At 48.0% G+C, this 20925-nt stretch overlaps 2 protein-coding genes across 8 annotated transcripts in view; both read right to left on the reverse strand.

The window, feature by feature from the left end:
• Positions 1-3583, reverse strand: part of BOC (BOC cell adhesion associated, oncogene regulated) — a 59693-nt gene extending 56110 nt beyond the window's left edge. For all 7 annotated transcript variants that reach the window (XM_069867731.1, XM_069867785.1, XM_069867765.1 and 4 more), the window contains exon 1: positions 3458-3583. The gene's annotated coding sequence lies outside the window, so the exon portion shown is untranslated. The remainder of the gene's footprint in view (positions 1-3457) is intronic.
• The window catches only part of LOC138726254 (apovitellenin-1), a 187945-nt gene that overhangs the window by 132190 nt on the left and 34830 nt on the right, over positions 1-20925 (reverse strand). The window lies entirely within an intron of this gene.

Below are 20925 nucleotides of genomic sequence, written 5' to 3' on the forward strand. Positions count from 1 at the left end.
AGAATTCCAAGGAAATTGTGCCTCATACCTCTAAGGCACTTGGTGTCAGGTATTAAAATGACCAATTCACCATGATTTATTGCCATAGAAATTTTTGTTCACCTGGAGTTACTTTGGCTTACTACTGAAACTTCTCACTGGCCGAGCAATTAAACAGAGACTGGCCAACCAATTAAATGGAGACTAACCAAGCGTGAGGTCTCCAAAAACCCACCTGCAGGCTAACCTGGGCTAAAACAACCAACAAGATCCTCACCGTGCTCTTCTGTCACTGCTCCCCACCTTCATAAGGCATACAAGGGGAGCCTAAGGGAGACAGCCTGTTCTTGCCTGATGAAGGAGGTTGTTTAGGAGGCACACACAGAGCCTCTCCAGCCTTATGGCAGCCCTGAGGAGGCTCAGCACAGCAGAGTGGGTCTTCCCTGGTGTGCCCGAGCTCTGCTCTGAGAGATATGAGGGAGGGTGCCAGTCAGCTGGCAAGAGTCAACATTGGCGGCAACATCTGCCCCACGACAGTGCTCACCTAGTCCCAGGGTTTACCTCTGTTTTCTGCATGGGAAAACTGAGGCTGTGGAGAAAATTCTTCAAGCTTACACAGGGCATTTGGATCGGCTGAGGACATGACTGAAACAGCTCAACATGCAAAACCGTGGTTCCACCCGAAGAGTGTCTTTCCTGCCCTGTCACTCATGTTCTCTCCCACAGCCCAGACAGAAGTAATAGGGGAGTTGTTTTGGGTTTTTTGTTTGTTTGCTTTTGGATTTTTCTGTCTGGTATTAGACTGCTAGGTTTCTGTGCTCCTGAGGACATGATTTATGAAGAGGCCAGGAAGCACTGGCAGATAGATTTGATTGTCTACCAGTCAAGTGTGGTCATTCAGTAACAACAACAAGAAACTACAAAAATTCAGGTCTGTCCTAAACAGATTATTTTTCTTAACTCAGAAAAGGAAGCTTCCGCTAAACATCACTGGGGAGGATGGGGACAAAGCAGGCTGCTTGCTTCACAGCCTCACCTGCAATGCTCCTTGCTCTGCAGGAGGCTCTAGCTGGCTCCCAAAGGGCCAACTCCATGGGCCCTTGTCAGGTGGGAGAAGCTCTACCAGCATCCTGAAAGCACTGCAGGGCTGCCAGTTTGGTATTGAAGGCTTGGAGATCTGCTTTTAGTTTCGAGGACAGAGCAGCATTTCAGGGAGTGAGGGGGATGGGCAATGATTCCCCTGTCCTTCAACAGAGCCAAACTTCAGACTAGGAGTCTCACACCCCAAGGACTGCAACCACCAGGCACTGAGTTTTGCTTTGCAATGTTTAAGAGCCTCTCACTCTGCTTATGGAGAGTACTATGTCAGCACAAGATACAGAAAAGTTATGTTTTCCATACCATGGGGATTTAGAGCACTCCAAGACTTACACGACAACACATACATTCACCTGTAATACTTCTTCTTTGCACCTAGCAGAGAAGAGATGTGTGTGGATTCAGCTACTTGTACTGGGATATAACACTCAAAGAAAGGCCCCATGGGTATGCATGTGAATGAGACAGAGAGAGAAAACTGAATATGTTTTTGAAATCTGCACAGGACCCTTGTGCACCCCTCAGATGAACCTGCTTACTTTCCCTCCAACGGGATCTACACCAGCAGGGTGGACTGCTCTGTATCTGTCTTCACTTCTCACATCAAATACCTACCAGGACCTCATCTGAACTGTGCTCACAGGATGAGTCCTTTTAATTTTATCTAGAGGGGAGGGCTAAGAAAAGTATGTGGAACAAAACTCCATTTATTTCTTATCAGAGAACATCATGCACCTAGCAGGGAGCTCACAGATCTCCCTAACCGTCCTATTTACTTCAGAAGACACCAAGATGACTCCTATTAGCACAGGAAGTTATTTCACCTTTATTTCTTTAGGTCACTTAAATAAACATAAAAATTCTTCACTGCAAACCCATGATGTGTTTCTGCCGAAAGCCTTCCCAGAGCCACAAGCCTCAATATCCAACTCGTTAAGTAAAAGTGTGTGCATGTACGTGCATATTAACAAATATGCAAGAAACCTACTCTAAACGTATGCACACTGAGGCAGTTAGTTTCAAAAGAAAAGAAAACTAAGATAAAATCCTACTTACAAAACGCCCACATTCTTCTAATATTTTCCACAGTAGTTTCTTAGCCCATGGGAAAAGAAACTTTAATGGCAGATTACAAATGAACGTATCAAAAAGACACCACAGTAGCAATGTAGAAATTAAGAGAACTGGGCACCAAGAAAAACAAGCAATTTAAGACATGCCAGGAATTACGCACGGGCGCACAGTATATGTATCTATTCCTGTTACTCCACTTGCATAATGCTGCAGAGAGGTCAAGAGAGTTTCTTTAAAACAAACAAGGACAAAACAAACCCTTTAATAGACCTGAACTGTCTCTCCCACAATGACAGTGAAATAACACTTGGGGTACCAGAATTATTTTGGGAAGTGCTCAAAGATGCAAGATTTATGTTAAGCACCTTTTGCCAGCCAGGGTTATTGGTTAAAGTCTGTTATTATCATTATTATTCAAAGTATGCATTACTATGTTCAGAGCACTTTAAAAAGTCTCATTAGGACATGGCTACAAATCCAGCATCCCACTTTCTCCCCAGCACATTTTCTATTTACAGTCACCATCCCGTGGACCTGCCAAAGTTGCAGTCCAAGCAGCGAGGCACGCATGCACAAATCCTACAGCATCCCACCGCCCAGCAGAAAACGACTCCCTCCCCCGACCCAAACTGCTCCTCATCCTCGCAACGGGGTTAAAAACTGCGGTCAAGCAAGAAAAGGACCAAAATTTTATTCGCAAATTACCCTCCCCCAGTTTTCTCTGCATCATCATCAGAGGACACAAACCAAAATGCCTTCGCATCTGCTGGAGCCGGGTCTTTGCCTGCAAACTCCCATCAGCTTTTGACAAGAGTTGGAGTGACGGAGGATGAATCTGGAGTTTATTTTTGCACTGCTTTTCCCTCTCCCTCTCCTTACTCCGCACCATCCCTCCTCGACAAGCCGGCGATGTCCTTAGCCAAGCTTTTGGGGAAGTTTGAGGCCGCGATGCGAGTGCAATGGGCCCTCCATGAACGCCGCCTGACCGAGGAGGAGGAAGAGGAGCTGGAGGGAAGCAGCCCAAGCCCCCAACATCACACCTGCCCCAACCACACCAAGCCCCGAGCTGGAGGGAAGCAATCTGAGCCCCCCAGCATCTCACCTGCCCCAACCACACCAAGCCCCGAGCGGGTGTCCACTCCTCCCTTGTCACCTCTCTTCCCGCATCCCCCTACGCCAACTTCCCAAACTCTTTGACACAAAGATTGGCTGCCAGAGGATGGAGAAGGGGGGAAGACAACCCTGCGCCCCATCGTCCACCGTGTCCGTGGTCCCCAGGACCCCCATCACCTCCCGCTTCACTCACCGCTCTCTCCGGTGGAAGCAGGCGGGGGGAAACACAAAGATGCCCCAAACGAAGGGAAGCAACAAAGAGGCTTAACTCCAGGAGCTGGGAACTTCCAGGCCGGATCTGCAGGGAATTCAGCACACACACACAGAGAGAGAGAGAAAAAAAAAGAGAGAGAGAAAGAGAGAGGGGTAGAAAGGCTGTGGGTTTTTTTGAGGGGAGGAAAGGGAAGATGGGGGTCCCTTGGCTTTGGAGGTGTAGGCTGTGTTTTTCTGCGGGCTGGGGCTGGGGGCCCCCGAGGAGCTCAGGCGCGGCGGGAGGAGGAGAAGGAGGAGGTAGAGGAGGAGGAGGAGGAGGGAAGAGGCGCCGGGATGCGGGAAGCCAGACCCTCCATACGGGAGACGGCTTTTGGATGACTGAACTCCCAAACAATTCCCTGCTCTGGCTACTCCTGCCCCAGAGCCTCCCTCCTCCCCTCCCCCTGAGGAGGAGGAGGGAAGAAGAGGAGGAGCCAGAGGAGGGAGAAAACGCAAAATAAACCCCCTTTCCCCCAAAAGTCCGGCAGTGGCTGTTCCGAGCCCCCTGTCCCCAGCCCCTGCCACCCCGCCAATAACTCCAACCAGCATCACCTGGCCCGTGCCCGCTCCCAAAAGAAGCCACCAGCATCCCCAGGGCTGCTTCCCGCCGCGCTCCCTGTGGCAGGCGGAAGCGGGAAAGTTGGGATGAAAAGTTTGGCTGGGGCCAAAGGAGGCCGCCCTGCCGCCCGTGGGGTACAGGGGCAGCGGGGCTGGGGCTCCCACGGGACACGGGGGGTGGCTGGGTGGCAGCCATCAAGCTCTGCTGAGCGAAACAGCTGCCCTGTCTTGGGCCCCGCAACTCACGGAGCCCCCCGGTGACCCCACGCCAGTGGCCATCCCAACTCATCCCGGCTGTGAAACCAGGCAGCGATGTGGCCTCCCAAAGCGGTTCGTTGTAATTAAATGGCTTGCTGATAAATAGCGCTCACAGTAGACCTCCTGGGAGACCTTCCTCTCTTCCCAGGAGGGACCAAGACCAGGGAGTTGAGTAGGAACTGCTCCGCTTGTCACCCATGGAGCTTCATGGGGACTGACACCTTTTCTATACATCTGCCCCTACACTGCCAGGCACCTGCTGGAAGGACACAGTGACCACAGGCAATCACCACTGCCAGTCTGCCCAGCCCGTGATCCTGCCGTCTTCCAGGCTCCACTGCTGGCATTGCTGCTGGGTAATCATAGAATCACCAGGTTGGAAGAGACCCACCGAATCATCGCGTCCAACCATTCCTATCAAACACTAAACCATGCCCCTCAGCACCTTGTCCACCCGTGCCTTAAACACCTCCAGGGAAGGGGACTCAACCACCTCCCTGGGCAGCCTGTTCCAGGGCCCAATGACCCTTTCCGTGAAAAATTTTTTCCTAATGTTCAGCCCAAACCTCCCCTGGCAGAGCTTGAGGCCATTCCCTCTTGTCCCGTCCCCTGTGACCTGGGAGAAGAGGCCATCACCCTCCTCTCCACAACTTCCTTTTAGGTAGTTGTAGAGAGCAATGAGGTCTCCCCTCAGCCTCCTCTTCTCCAGGCTAAACAACCCCAGCTTTCTCAGCTGTTCCTTGTAAGACGAAGCAAATCCTGTTACCACTTTGTGCCTCAGTTTCCCCAGTTGCGCAGCTAAAGTTCAAGCATCTGCTTAGGTGCCTGAATGGCATAACCAGTGTTTGTGAGGGGACCTTAGGTGTGTTCCCTGACTGGCATCAGCCACAGGCTCATTCCCTCTAGGAGAAGGTTCCTATTCCTTTTGGGCTGCTGTGGGACCTGAAACAGACCATCTGGATCAGGAAGTCAAGATCCTTGAAACAAAAGTGGAGGCAGAGAAGGACAGAAGGAGGAATAGGACTTAAACCAGACTGGCTCTTGCTCACTGCCTCCACACACAATAAAGGATGAATACATGCCCCAAAACATGAATTCACCCAGAGATGCAAGGAAATTCTCCTATCTTTCAAAACCCTTCAATGAGGAGAGCCTTGAAAGAAATCTGTCACTGAAAGGTCAGGATAGATTTCTCACATTTTTGCCATGCACAGAGCATAGATTATAAACACAGTTTCTAAATATGAAGTCCTTCAGTTAGAGAAGGAGAAAGAGTTAAAATTTATCCTTATATCATCATTACATTTCAGAGTTATTAGCAGCTCTGTAGGACAGGCCTGTGCTCCTGGATTACCCATTTCTCATGCATAAGGACGATCTGAAAGATTTGGGGTTTTTATGTTTGCATTTGGGTTTCTTATTTCCTTGTTTTATGACCGGGGTACTGAAAATGTCAAAACTGATTTTTCTTCAGGTTTTCTTGATTTCCAAAGGGAATACATACCGATGGCTCTTCAACTTGTGTTTGAATGTGTAAGCTTATCACATAAATACAAACTTACTTCCTCTGCAATGTTAACTTCAGAGTCTAATTATTTTTTGAAGAACTGTTTCCGAGATTCCAAGTTTTTCTTTACGCTGCTTAGAAACACCGTCCTCAGGTGCTAAATCCATATGGAGACACCTCACTAAGTGGTCTAATTTTTACAAGTGCTGAGACCTCTAGTACCTGCCTCATCTGAAAAACAGTGGTTTCCTAATTTAGGGCAGTCATAAACTGTCCTAAATTAAAGCAGGAATTGAATTAGCCCTGACTAGTTTTAGGCTTACAGAGGTGGGAAGAAAGAGGCAAGGGAGCAGAATTAGAGCTACCTTGTTTAAAGAAGTGCCCCGGGGGCTTGTTTAACGCTAGGGAAAAAAAGATTGCAGCCTTGCTGGATTACATTCCCTGTTTATCCCCAGGGAGGAGGAAATGCGAGGCACAGCAGTGCCCTTTGTACTCTGCTCTTCCCACCTGCCTCTGTTGGAAGAAGTGCCTTGGGGACAAAGCAGGATGCTGGTTCTTGTGGCCAAGTCCTCTTGGCATCCCCAGACAAGCCAGCAGCAGTCCTGCTTGCAAGCAGTTGCCCTGTTTCTGTGCCGGGGACAGTGGCTTTAGGTTGGCACCCCTTTATTCCAAACTACCCACCAGAACTGACTTATAGGTGCCACTGGCCTGGCTGAACTTCATAGCAGTGTGAAAGCTGAAAATCTCTCCTTCAGCCCCATTTCCTCAGGTATAAGGAAGCTTTCACTATGAGCACTGACCAGGCACAAACTGCATTTTGGGAGTGGGGGTACCCATTCCCCTCGGGAGCTGCCAGAGCCCCCCGATCCTCAGTTACCGGCTTGCCTGGACTGGCCCCATCCCTCTCCGATCCCAGGCAAAATTCCCACTGCTACTGCCATTGGATGCAAAAGCTCCTCCTCAGGGCCACAGAACCTCCAGCTGTTTGGATATTGTGCGGAGCAAGGCGGGGGGCATGGAGGGACTCCGCATGAAAGGGCGAGCTCAAAGGAAACCGGACCCTGGCATGTCGGCATGATACTCAGTGGGTAACAGGCTCAGTTAAATTTGCTCATTCAGCCTGCAAAGAGGGAGAGTTTTCTCATCCGTCCTGCTATGTTTAATTCATCCACACATGCCTCCCAATTACAGCAGGAGTAATAAACAGAAAGTGATGTTGGGGGCGGGGGGCAGCTATCCAGGCCCCAGCCACCAAACCTAAGTGCCCTGAAAAAATGTGAGCTGCACACCACTGGGGTCTGTCATCCTGAGGGGAGCTTATCACACTCCTGGCTCCAAGTCTTTCTGAATTTTAGCCCAGGGTCAGGCCTGGTTTTTGTTGTTTTGTTTATTTTTCTCAAGAAGTGCGTGTTGCAGGAGACATGCGCAGAGCGATGTTTTCAGGTGGCCATGCCTTGTGCCTGAGTTAGGCAAAACTCAACAAATATCAAGGAGTATCCTTACCTCCATGGAGGTTCCTGGGCTCACCACCATGTTTTTCTAGCTCTGAATCCTTGAAAAAAATGGTAAATTGATGATATTAACTGGGCTACAGAACCAAAGACAAGATGAAGAAAATGCTCATTCACAGAGTGAGTTCAAAGCTGTCTGTCCATATTGTGGGAAATTCATAGCGAGTATAGTGAAAGCAAGGATGAGGAGGTGTTGAATAGCTCAGCTCCAGCACTGGGCTTGTTTGAGGGCAGTGGCCATGGTCCAAAGCGACCAGAAAATCATCCCGCATGCAGCAGAGAGGAGAAGAAAAAGGCTTCCATTAGGAAGGGACATGAATGGGAAGCCCCTGGTTCAAAAGAGTTTCAGCATGAGTTTTTCTTTGTTTACTCTCTTGTAAAGCTATTTGTTACTTCGATAATCCATAGGAAATGGGATCATTTCTCTCTCGGCATGTCAAATTAAATAAACAAATAAAACCTTGTTTGGCTGGTGAGAAGCTTAGAAAGGAAAGTGTATTTGTACAGGGATTCAGGAACTAAGCATCTTTCAGGAGCAGAAGATTAGGAAAGAAATTAGAGAAACAAAGGGGAAGTGATTCAGTCATCAACACTCAAGAGAGCCAAATTAAAGAGGGGGGGTTTGGATGGGAGGACAAGAGATAGGGCCTGTCTATATTAGGAAATCTGTGCTGGTATAAACTAAACCAACTGGATGTCAGTTTAGTTTTACCACTAGGGTCCGAGTCAGGGACATAGACTTGGTTGTGATGATTTCACCCTGAGATCAGATGGAAACATTGTATGTTCACTGAGATTATTTTATTTTAGAATGCATACGCTACCCCTCACGTGCTAACATGAACACACATGAGGGGCAATGTATGTATTCTGAAGTAAAATAAATCTCTGTGATCCAGTGCTAGCTCTGTCTTCTCTCAGAGAGAGGTTGGCAACAGGGTGGTTTTACTAGTACAATTCCTATTTCAGACATGGTAAAAAGCTATGAAAGAAACATATCCCCACAAAGGTATCATTCTCCTTTTACACATTGGTAGGTATATTGGCATAAAACATGCTATGTATCAGTACAGCTGTACCTGTGCTCTATGCTAAGTATCTACAGGAGATGTTGTAAAGAACTACCATTCTGTTTCTAGTCAGTTCATTTATAGGAAGTATTTGGATAGTCAGTGGGCTCCCAGGTCTATGAGATGACCTATTTGTTTCCTTGCCTTAAAATGTTCAGGGATCAGCAGTTAGATCCTCTTATGTTTGGGGAATGTTCTACAATATCACTCAACATTTTGGGCAGAGGACGTGTTTTTTTAAGAAAACGTCTTGTTAACTGTAAATTATTAAATGCAATGTGTAGAACCTTTGCCTTGGGTAAGAAGCCCTAAATAAATAGCCTTTCCCCCCGCTAAGATCCTGCTTTCCATCCTCAGAACTTAGCAACAACTCTTCTACAGTTTAAAACTTTTCATACAGTGAAAACTGATGCAACCATGTTTGTAGTCATGACCATATACCTCACTGCAGGTGCTGGGTGGGGGAAGGATACAAGAACACCATGAACCCATTGTGTGCAGAAAGAGGTAGTACATGCTCTCCGGCCTTTGCGTTCGTGAACAAAATGCATCTCAAAGTCATGATAGGAAATGCTCCCCTGATGGAGAGGGCATTAAAACAAGACCAGGCGTGTCATCTTTTGTTGTGACAATGTTGCTATGCGCTACTAAATAGGTGTTGTGTTTTACTCCAGAGAAGACATTTCAGCAGCAGGTGAACTTATTTCCTTGAGTGGAAAATGATTTGGAAACTTTAGGATGCATGTGCAGTGGATAGATAGGATAGGATGCTATTAGAAAGCAATTCACCCAAGTGGAGATGGGAACTTAGGCAGTAGATGCTGAAAATAGGGCTTTCATAGGTAAAATGCAATAGATAGAGTAGATAATTTCAAATGAATGTTGTGAATCTCAAACTGGAGCATATATATATGTATATATGCAATATAGACAATGTATTCACATTCTGTATATGCACACATGTGCAACATCACCAGCTCATGGAAAATCAGTGGGATTTTTGGCATGTGCACATCTCATCTTCAGCTAGGAATTATGATAAGCAGTGTGAGATATTTGTACAATATCATGTCAGGTGGCTTCTACCAATCCATTTCCACTGCTGTCTGTTTTCAGGCTTGCCAAGGTTTGTTGGAAAAAGCAGTTCATTTCTTCTCCTGTTAGATTAATCACTTCTCTTCTCTGTGGAGACTCTGCATGGAAACCTGGTGCTACAGTAGTCAATGGGAGTCTTATTCCCATCAGTACAGACTTCACCAGGTTTAGGATTTCACACTTCTTGCTGATTCCCTTAATCTGAAGTACATTACTGGGGGCTCACAGCCATCAACAGTCAAGATAGGGAGGTATCTTAAAGGTGCTCCAGGTTAATGCTGAAGGCTGAAAAGATCCCTTTAGCTGGGGAACAGTCCCTGAGTAATTACATTTATGTGAAATAGCTACCTGTCATGTCTATCAACAAGGGAGCTTACATTTTAAGGCACACAGATCTCCCTTTACATCACATTCTTTCTTTGTTGTAGGCCATTTATTCACGTATTATTTACCTATAATCTCTCCTCCTTCACCACTTTCCCACACACCTGTTGCCTTTCCTTCTTTTTCGTTGCTTATGACTTGTTCTTCCCCTGTCCCCTGAAACAGCCCTAAAACAAGATCTTAACTTCAGCAAGTTAAAAGGTTGGGGTTCCCCAGTCTTCTGAGCCCCTGCTAGCCCTGCATCTGTCCCCATGCCCCTCCACCCTGCCCATCGCCCACATCCTGAGCATGAAAGCCAGCCAGATTAATCTGGTACAGAGCACATTGTGTGTGAGTCATGACAGGCTCACTAAGGCGTGCAGTGCTGATAAAAGGCAGCTCTGATGGGCTCTGTCAGGGATCCTGGAGAAACAGCGTGGAAAAAATCTGTTAACCCACATCCCAGGCTGGCAGCTGGGGCCTGGAGACAGCCAGGCACCGAGGGGAGCATGGGGGAAGCCACCACAGCACTGGCACGTCCTGCTCCAGGCTCAGCCTGCAGGGAAGCCCCCAGCCCTGGGCACAAGCTGGTGCTTCCTGGGATGCTGTGGTCAGCTTAAAGCTCATGGTTCCAAAGGAAGGTTGGTGCAAGCCCCCAGCTCCTGAGGATGCACCTGGGATAACTACCCTCTCTCCCCAGAGAGGCCAGCTAGCCATTCTTGACCTCCCAAGCGATGTCAGAGGTGTCACTTTCCCTAAAGCTACCTCCTCCAGCTCTGCCCCTGCAGCCAGCCCAACCAGGGGAGCCTGCAGGAGACATTGCCCTAAGACGGGGCTGCTCCTTGCTCTGTTCCTGTCTAACTCGGTTAGACACACACATCTCCCAAAACATCATGTTACCAACCTGCAATTTCCCCTTTTTTTGTTCATTATTTCTAGCATGAACCTTTAAATCATCCTCAGCAGTATCTCCAGTTCTCTGGGGTCAACCCTTGCAGACACTGACTTCTAAACTGTTTTAAGTCCCTGTCCTTTGGGTCAGTCTGGCTATGCATTGCCTATCTGCAGTATTCTTTTAATACTCTCCTCTCTACTTTTATATGGTGAATGCTGAATACTGTCACCCTACTGAATCCTGTTACTCTATGGCAATCTGGTGACTGTGTAAGAGGCAGAAAGAGCTGCTCTTACAGCTCTGTGCCTCCATACACATATGCCCTGTTTCATCTTCATATTAGGCTGTGCACATGTACGCTTCTACTACATTTTAAAGAGCAGGATAGCAAAGCACCTGCCGGTTATTTTGAAACTTTAGGAACCAGGTCTCCTTTTAGAAGAAAAGAATCACAGTTGATACCAAGGCCATGGTGCTCAGGAACTGAGCAGGAATCGACAGGCTGAGAGAGTTGGGCTTGTTTAGCCTAGAGAAGGCTTCAGGGAGACCTTATAGCAGCCTTCCTGTATTTAAAAGGGACTACAGGAAAGCTGGGGAGGGGCTCTTCACCAGGGTATTGCAGGGATAGGATGAGGCGTAATGGTCTTAAACTGAAAGAGAGGAGATCTAGATTAGTTATTAAGGAGAAATCTTTTACTCTGAGGGTAGTGAGGTATGAGAACCGGTTCCCCAGAGAAGTCACAGAAGCCCCATCCCTGGAGGTGTTCAAAGCCAGGTTGGATGGGGCTTTGAGCAACCTGATCCAGTGGGAGGTGTCTCTGCCCATGGCAAGGGGTTGCAAATGCATGATCTTTAAGGTCCCTTCCAACCCAAACCATGCTATGATTCTATGATTCTATTTTATGAATTTACAGTATTCTGAGAACAAGGGTTAGCTTTAAAAGGTTATAGAGCATAGTGCTTATGATCCTTTTTTAAACCAAAGAACAAATTAACCTTTCAAGGAAGAAAAAGAAATCCATGGATTCTTTCATGAAGTGATACAACACAGCAGCCTGCGATTACAGCCAAATAAAGATCAGGCTAAGCTTTGAAATTCTGCATTTTTCCTTTCTGCCAGCTGCTTTTATTTGTTGCCATTTCATTTGACTGCATGTGTTAGATATTGCATGAGGCGTGAGTGTATGGGTGGGAATTTGGAGAAGGATGCTGTAATCCACTTGCACACCAGCTTCTGAGGTCTTGAAAGCCATCAGTGCTCAAAATACATATGATCTAGTCTGCCTGCTGTGTGCCAGACCGTGTTAAACCCAAAACCCTTTTAATCCCCACTCCTGACGTAAGCCATACCTAGCAGCTTCTTGTGGAAGGCAGAACAATAGCTTCGGGAATGGATATCAGCTGCAATTTTTTTTCTCTAGTATTTAAATTTTACTCCGTTACAGTTTGTCTCTTTGCTTCTGATTCTAATATTTTTGGACCGCTCCTTCTTAGCGTTTACAGGTCTTTGATCCTCTCTGTTGGCCAGACAGATACACGGGGTCTGGGCCCAATTCCCCCTCAGTTAGCTGGGCATAAATGCCCCTAAATTCACACCAGCATGGATGCAATGTAACATGAGAAGTGTGTGAGGCCCTTTATTCTTTCAGCCTCCCCTCGTAAATCAGCTCCCGCAGCAGCACCTGAAGTCGTTTTCTGAAGACTAAAGCATGCATGGAGAAGCTTTCGTCGAGAGTCTAGCGAGATCAAATGGTCTCAGAAGGTCTGCCATTCCCTACAGCACTGCTGGCAGCTCAGCCAGGGTTGCTGAGTGTGAGGACCATGCGTAGCACAGCTCGGCGCCAGGAGGACTCATGAAGGGAGGACGTTAAGCCACCAGAGAAATTGTAGTTGCTTCTGCTCATTGCACTGACTGAGCAGTGTGACCCCAGCTGAGAGATCAAGCAGAATTGTATTTCTGTTTCATCACAGTAGAATACAGAGGCAGTTCATCTGTTGAAGAGATTTCAAGTTATAGTAGCTTTCCTGTAGTGAGACTTTCCTGTGAGACTGAGCTGCTAAGCAGCACTTTTTTTTTTTGGTGGCCCTTTCTACAGTGTCTCTTGCATGAACTGGAACTAGAGTGAAATCCCATTCCACCAGAGAGACTTGTGCAGCTCCTCGCCTCTTTCTTTTCATGGGAGAGACAAAGCTGGGAGATGCTTGTTAGCTCTTACAGTGTCTGTATGATGGATGAGCCAAATATTGGTCCCAGCATGGTACTCTGACACTAAACACATGATACTGAGTGGTCCCACAATTGCCAAGTGCTGTCATGCTACGGTGATGTGGAGCGAGGGGGTAAGGGGACTAAAAATCAATGATATTTAAACTTTAACATTTAAGGTTGAATAGAATAACAATTATTTAGCTTTATTATATCCACAAGTCAATGGTGCGTACCAGCCCATCCCTCACCTGCCTCTGCCACTGCCTCCACCTCAGCCCATCCTTGTCCAGCTCTCCCACACAGGGACAGGGCTCTCCCTGCCGCAGAAGCAAAATGAGGGACTGGAGGCAGCTCTTTTTGTGTGCTGTCACCAAGGTACTCTATCTGCAGTGTCACAGTACATCCCAAAAATGTAAGAAGTGGTGAGGGTGGGGAGGTTAGAGCCAGATTAGGGGTATATACACCCCATGAAGATAGAGTAAATGGCAGTCCTGAGGACCCCAACATCCCCTTATGCCACTGTTTCCTGGGAGTGTGTTTCTTGTGAGCAATTTCATATGTTCTCACTTGGTGCCAATTCTTCCTCCTAGAGTGCCTCTAAAGATTCTTACCAACCAAAAGCCCCAGACCCCTGCCTCCTGCTGAAAGCCTGCTAACTGCTGCTCAGAGGACAACAGCCATCCATGGGCAAGTGGCTGGGCTCCCCAAAGAGGAAGCACAACATCAATATAAGACACAGCATAGCTTGGCTGGTCTTGTTCTTCCTACCACCATTACAATCACTGCAAAAATAAATATATCTCTAGCAAAAAAATGTTCAAGTCAAATATGTTTTTTCAGTAATATATTTAGGGCAAATCCAGAAGCTACCTTGCTTTCTGAAAGACAAATCTGGCTGACCTGCCAGACCTGTGATTTTCTGAGTACACTGAAGGAGCTGAATTTCCCTGTTGAACCTCAGTGGGATTTGGGGGGAGGGGGAGGGGTGTTCCTCCCTTGCTTGAATATTCAAACAAGGACTCCTCAAACATTTCTCTTCTGCTTGTCACTCTTTGCCCTGTTTGTTTATTTTTTGCACCTCTCCCAACCCAGACAGAGCAAACAGGCTAGTCTATTGTTGGTGTCTATCTCTTTCACTGCAAGATTTGTTTATGTCTTAGCACAGTGATGCAATATTTGGGTTGAAAGCTTCAAGGGGGAATGTTTATAGAACTTAAAAAAATATTTCCATTTGATTTGTTTATAGGAAGTTTTTCTTGTGGTCGTGGGTTTTGAAAAGGCCTTTGCATGTTTTCTTTTCCGCCTCCCCCACTCCCGCTCTGGAGTCTGGAGCCAAATTCAGTCATGATAATGCCATGACTGACTCTTTAAGTATTTCTGCCATGCTCAGCACTATACCACTGGATTATCTTCATCCTGGCCTCCTACCTCTTCTCAAAGGTGTCATCCTTCCTGTACACCAAGGTTCCCAAAGCCCCTCTACAAGGGGCTGCAAGTGTTTTTAGCCCAGGGGTCCAACAACTGCCCCTTGTTCCTCAATTGCCTTTGACCTGGGCCAGCCCTCAGGCAGGGCAGTCTACACTGTGAGGGGAGAGTTGGGAGAGTTGGAAGAGTTAAATGGGAACGTTGCTTAGATGGAAAAACAAAAGAGTAATAGGAAAGGCATCTTTGTGTGACCGAGGGCTTAACCGAAACCAGGCCTTCTCCTTCCACCCCAGCCGGGAAAAGAAGGGATTAAGCCAGCAGAGCATGTGCGGGTGTCCTCCTCTGCCTCCAAGTGTGTAGAGGCAAGGCACAGCCACTCACAGCCAGAGGGAGAGTAGATGCTCACTTCTGCAGCTCCCAGGGCATGCAGCCTCCCTCACCCCCTGCTCCTACATAGCAGCACCAAGCATGGAGTGCGCTTCCCGCCACTGCAGCGCTTGTGCCCCTTCATTGCATACTCACTCCCTGCTTTCTTCCCCTCTCCTACATACTTGTATTCCCCAGATGGAGGAAGTTCCTGGATGCTGTTTTATACTCTTCTTCTCCAGGCATTGTGTGTCCAACAGGTCACAGTTTGTGTCCTCACAGGAATTTTTTTGGTGGCCCTGGTTTTGGGGAATTTTCAACCTTTCCTGCCATATTTTACTCAGGAGTGGCATTGGATGGGGCAAGAAGAGGTGCAGGCTTTCTCTCATGCCTTGCATTTCTACCTCCCTTTACCAAAAGTAGAAAGGGCAGTTGCAGAGGGTCCCTCCAGTCATCTCACTGTCCTACTAAGTTATCCTAACATTACCCATTGCCAGTCCTGTTTCTTTTGGCAGGATAAACCACCTCTGCCTCTATGTATATGTGTCTACCAGGAGAAAAACAGCAGACAACACAGAATATAAGAACTCATCCCAAACTCCTTGAACCAATGAATATTATCAGCCATCAACACCGCTTCCAGGCACCCCCACCACTATGTCACCATGGTTTCATGGCTGGAAATCGTCAGAGGGTGAATGACCCCTGAGCTCAGGTGCAGGTCACTTTCCATGAGCTCACTAACCAGCACGTCTTCACAGACCATGGTCTGGTAACAGACGATATAGGAAAATTTACTCTTAGAGAAGTTTCCAGCTACTTCCAGCTGCTGCCTGTGCAGGAATAATATGAGATCACTGGCTCACAGGAAGTCTTGGCTTTCCCAGCCCCTGGCCATCAGCAGGTGGCCCCAGAAGCATAATGGCCTGCATGTGCTATAGCAAGGGGCATCCAGTGTCTGGGTACTGGGATCATACTCAAATGCATAAATAAAAGCCGACTCCTCTTGCTTTGCCAACTAGTGGGCTCTCCTGCACAAGGAGACCATGATTGGTGTTTGGGTTTTCTTCTGAATGCTCCAAGCTCAACATGCACCATTTCAGAGGCATGCCAGCCACCTGCTGCCAGTGGCTCCCTATAGCCCCCAGCGTCCCACTTCCCAGCAGACTGCTCTGTCACTGTAGTGAGGCTCAGGACATCCTTCGGCTCCCCTAGTCCCATGCTGCCTTCTCCCCAAAGCTGAGATCCAACAGAAAACGAACACAGAAGTAATGAACAGACTGTCTCTGATTCCTTTCGTTAGGTAGCTAATGGAGGACAAATTAAAGGAAAATGCACAGCCTGTTTTTCTAAAGAGATGACAGGGGACAAGTGTACTGGTTGCCAGCCCTCTTTTTCTGGAGCAAAAGGATGCTTTCAAACTCATATTTTCTAATGGTCAGCAATTGCTTCATCCCTCAGAGACGTGTTCTGTGACAGCACTGTTTTGCCCATGAAAGAGAAGCACATTTCTAGGAACACAAAGGCCACAATGCCCATGGCAGGGGGGTTGGAACTAGATAATCTTTAAGGTCCCTTCCAACCCTAACTATTCTATGATTCTATGATTCTACTACAAGATCACTTGCTCTGTCCCATTAGTTCAGGACTGTGATTGACCAAGAATCACAGCTTCCTGTACATCATGCATCCTGACTGTAGATTGGAGCAACCTGCCAAGGGAGCAGGGGTTGGTTTGCATCTCTGCAGAGAGCAATAACAAGGTTTTTCTCAAAGGTACCTACTAGGCTGGGTGAAGAAAACTAAGGCAAATATGTTTCGTACAGAGTCCTGGCATGACTATAATATAGTATATATTATCTGGGACTTGGCATCTACAACACACATATGGGCCATCGTAACTAGTACGTGCTAGTCTATCTTGGCTCTTCAAGTGTGAGTCACACACAATATCATCACGCTATTAGGTATTATCGTGCACTGGGAGACAGATGGAACAGAGCACCAAAGGAAAAGGAGGGCAGTATAGACCAAAGTGTACTTGCAGACACCATAACCCCAAGACTCGCTTTGTGAGGGAAAACCAGGAGGGACACCACTTGCAAACTGTGGTTAACTGCACACCTTCGTGCCATCTCGGTACCTTCTTGGACCTGAAAACCATATCATTCTAGGAAGAACGGTCTATGGGTCACACTGACTTGCTACAGTAATTACGTCATTTGCAGATGGCTATTGCACATCTGTTTGCATGTTGCTGTTGGATGCTAGATGGCAGTTCCTAAGAGTGGTAGAAATATCTTATTTATTATAAGATACATTCCCTCTGATTCCTCTCTTCTTCTCCCAACCCATAATCCCCTCCCCCAAAAGCCAAGCTAATGCCTTCCAGATGAGGTGCTAGAAGCTGCTAATTGCACCCGGATCTGTCCTGATTTGTGCTTCAGTCAGCAAGGCACCTCGCTAATGGATCTGAGACTTGGCAGTGGGCCTGGGACCAGTGTCAAAGGAAATGGATGAGAGGGAAAGGGAGAGCAGAGGGCTAGAGGGAGAGCAGGGGAGACCCAGAAAGGAAAACGATCCCTCCTCCTCACAGCAAGAGGCTGAATCCTGATAAGGGTTTGTGGTTGTCCCCCAGGGAGAGGTGGCCGTGTGTGGGATGGCAGGCAGCAGAGGCACTTTGTCTTCTCCCAGCAGAGACCCCACGCGTGCCTCAGGGCTGCTCCCAGCTCCTTGGGGAAGGCTTATGTTTGTGGTGGGGATGCAAGGCAGAGCTGCCGCACGACTGGGTATCACCAGCTCCTGGATCAGCCTGCGCTCAAGTTTTCCTGTTGTGGAGCTGGGAGATGAGAGCTGGGAACCAGAACCCAAGCCTGAGCTTCTGCTGGGGGCTTCACACGTCCTCCTTGGCTTCCAGAAGAAAAGGAGCCATATGGGGTGATTGAATGCAGATCAGAAGTGGAGAGGACAGAGAAGAAGAGGGAAGGGGGACAGGTTGGTGAGAGCAGGTGGGATGAGAAAAGAAAGAGACCTAGGGAGGAAAGAGAGAGATGAAGGAAAGGGGATGAACAAGGGGCAGAAGGGGAAGAGCAAGGAGAAGTGAAGTCTGGAGAATAAGGACATGGGGTACGGTACATTGACCTTGCTCCTGTGCAGCCTGCAACGACCCTGGTGCTGCCTGGGGAGGCTGCACCAGCAGCCAGATGGGGTTACAGCCTCCCCACATCCCCACGCTCCGGGAACCCCAAGGGGATCATGCATGCTGTCCAGTCTAGGAGCCCTGGGACCCCACCGCAGAGCCACTGTGATGAAGAGCTTGTTGTCAATGTGCAGGCCTCTAGGGGCTCCCCTTCAGTGGCTTCCCTAGAACTGCCTAAAGTGCAGGCCTGTTTCTGGACATGGGAACATCAACATAAAGAGACTTCAGCCAAGTGCTCAAGCAGCCAGGAATCTGACTGGGTGTCTCCTGCAGGGCCACAATGACACTCCATAGCACGTTCCTGGTGACCATGGAGAGGAAATGCTAAGGCTGACAGGAGGAGGGCTTTCCTCTCAGTAACTCTTCAGAATAATCTGCCTGTGCCAGCCTGGTCTGGGGTGAGAATCTGAAGACTTCCAGTGCTACAGCCCCCAGGACCTCTGCTTCAAGCATCTCAGCCTGGGGCTGAGGAAAAGATTGTTACTAAGTCCTTGGGGGTTAGCTTGAGGATGGCATGAGGCAGCCTTCTTTCTTTGTGCTAGAGGCTCTCTCCATCATGAGATACCCCTTCACCACTAAATACAGTGTCTTCCTCAAACCATTTACAAGAGGAAATTTACGTTTTGCTGGTGGAGAAAATGAAGCTCAGAGAAGCAAAGTAATATTGCCTATGGTTCCACAAAGACTCTATGAGAGGACTCATGGTTCTCAGTCAGAGGGTTCCTGCTCTGATAGACCATGTGCTGAAACCAGCAGCGCCATGAAGCTGTCAGAGAGGGATGTGAGGTTCAAGGGCAGAACTGTACCAGGTAGCAAATTCCCAACTGGGAACAGAGATGTTTAAACCCATACGGGTGAACTGGATAGATGGATGCTTGGCCTCATGGTGTCCTCTTCATTGCAATAACAAGCAAACAGGGAATTCCTTGGTGGAAAGAATGGATCAAGTAACCCACAGCTGCCAGGAAAGCCCTGGAGGTGTGGTGTGGCATCTAGTAATCAAGATGATAATCCTGGGAAAGGTGCTTCAGGTAGAGGAGAAGTGCCAGGCTGAAAGTGGAAACAGGACAACCTGAAACAATTGGCTGCAATGGGAACCCAGTTAGCTGGAACCAGTAAGGTACCCTGCTAATTCCCTTTGGCTGTGAGTCCCATTTTCATCAACTTTGCAATTCTTGGCAAAGGTCAGAGGGAGTTTCCACTAGACTGTGATTCATTTTATGAAATCTGATCATGGCTAGCAGGGGAGGGAAGTAGACAGACAGGCATACACGCTGACAGAGAGACAGAGCACTCTGAGCAGAGGCAAGACCGCCAGGCCTCTGCAAAAGCGGCAGAAAGAGACCTGCTCTGTCTGATAGGGATCTCGGTGGGCAATCTGCTGGAGGAAGAGGCAAAGAAATAGGAGACCAAACTAATTACAGACACTGTGTGTGCTTGTATGTGCCTACAGACTGATTAGCTCATGTCTCTGAAGCACTTGGAAATGGAAACCAGTTAATTATCCATATTAATTTTTCCCCTTTTGCAGTCCTAGTTATTTTTGGAGACCATTTTAAACCCAATGCACCACCCAGGTGTTGGCTGCTCCAAAGCCTGTTGGAATTCCTGATGTGTCTTTTCTTTCCCTTAAAACAAAGGACAAAACAGTCCCAAAGAGAGTCTTCCTGAAACAAGGACAAATCAAAGAAGGGAAAAAAGAAGGAAGATAAAAATAACATATCCCACCCTGGTGTGCCCAAATCACATCGTGCTGTGTGCTCCTGTGCCTGCTGGGGGCCAAAGGCGAGGTGCCTACCTGCCTCTGCACTCACCGAGGTCCTCGGATACTGGCAGATGGGTACCTGGGTGCACAGAATACAACAGTATAATTGCTTTGCAGCTCATTAGACCTTGATTTAGCATCTTTACAATCCTATTGCTGTAGGTACTCACCAGAGAACACGGAGTGAACATCCTGAGTCCATTTCTGACAGCAGCTGCATTTCAGGCTTCTGCAGTGCAATAAGACAAGTCATTTTCTGGGGTAAACCACAGAAGAACCTGGCTTTAAACGTCATCTGCCATCTATTTCCCTTGTTTGCAGATGGAGGACATGGCCCCTGCGTGACTTGTGAGCTGTTTTCTTCTATCATCTGTGACCTGCTTGCTTGGGGAACTAAGGAAGGAGCTGTAAAACACTTGGATGTCAATGAAGATGCTTTGACATTGAGGTTTTGGGGACTGACTGTGCTCTTGCGCCTGTGATCAGTGTGCAGGCAGAGCAGCAGCAGCACCAGGCAGCCTCTGCCCAAGGAGATGAGCATACAACCTGACGTGCCTCTGATCCATGTGGAACTGGGTCTGCCTGGCCTCCAGCTGCACAGCCACCACTGGCTGGCTTTATCCTGTGGATCCTAATGCTCACCTCTGCTCATGTCCGATTGCTTCAGGGCATGGGCCACTCTGCAGTGGTCTTCAGGACTTTGAGTGCTGCAGTGCTGGGTCTTCCTAGGCAACTCAGTAAGGAGTGCCCCCCAAAAATCTGCGAAAGGTCTAGCTGTAAAGAAACGCTTGCCCCTTTCCTTCCCCTCCTTCCAGTTTCTTGCTGCCTGGGGCCAGGGCACTTGTTGGACAGCCAAGTGGGAAGCCACAGTCCAAGAGCTGGAGAACTAACAGTTTTTCAGCACTCTGCCAAAGCGTTAAGTGCCGGGAAACCAGACCGTGTGCACCATGTTAAAATAAAGGGAGAGCTGAAGACTTCCAGACCATGACAGGTTTGATCTGGCTTGTTGATTTTTTGGCAGGAGGGACTGAGGGAGGCCAGGGCAGGGACCAAGCATGTGTTATATGTGCCAGAGAGAGCACGTCTCCTCCAAGTCAGCTGCGTTCTGTCTCCTTTCACATGTGGCCCGTCAGTCCATTATGGTGCTGTGCTTTGCCTGGTGGGCTGAACACAGGAACATCTGTACCA

This window comes from Phaenicophaeus curvirostris, chromosome 1 (genome assembly GCF_032191515.1).
Source record: "Phaenicophaeus curvirostris isolate KB17595 chromosome 1, BPBGC_Pcur_1.0, whole genome shotgun sequence".
NCBI lineage: Eukaryota > Metazoa > Chordata > Aves > Cuculiformes > Cuculidae > Phaenicophaeus > Phaenicophaeus curvirostris.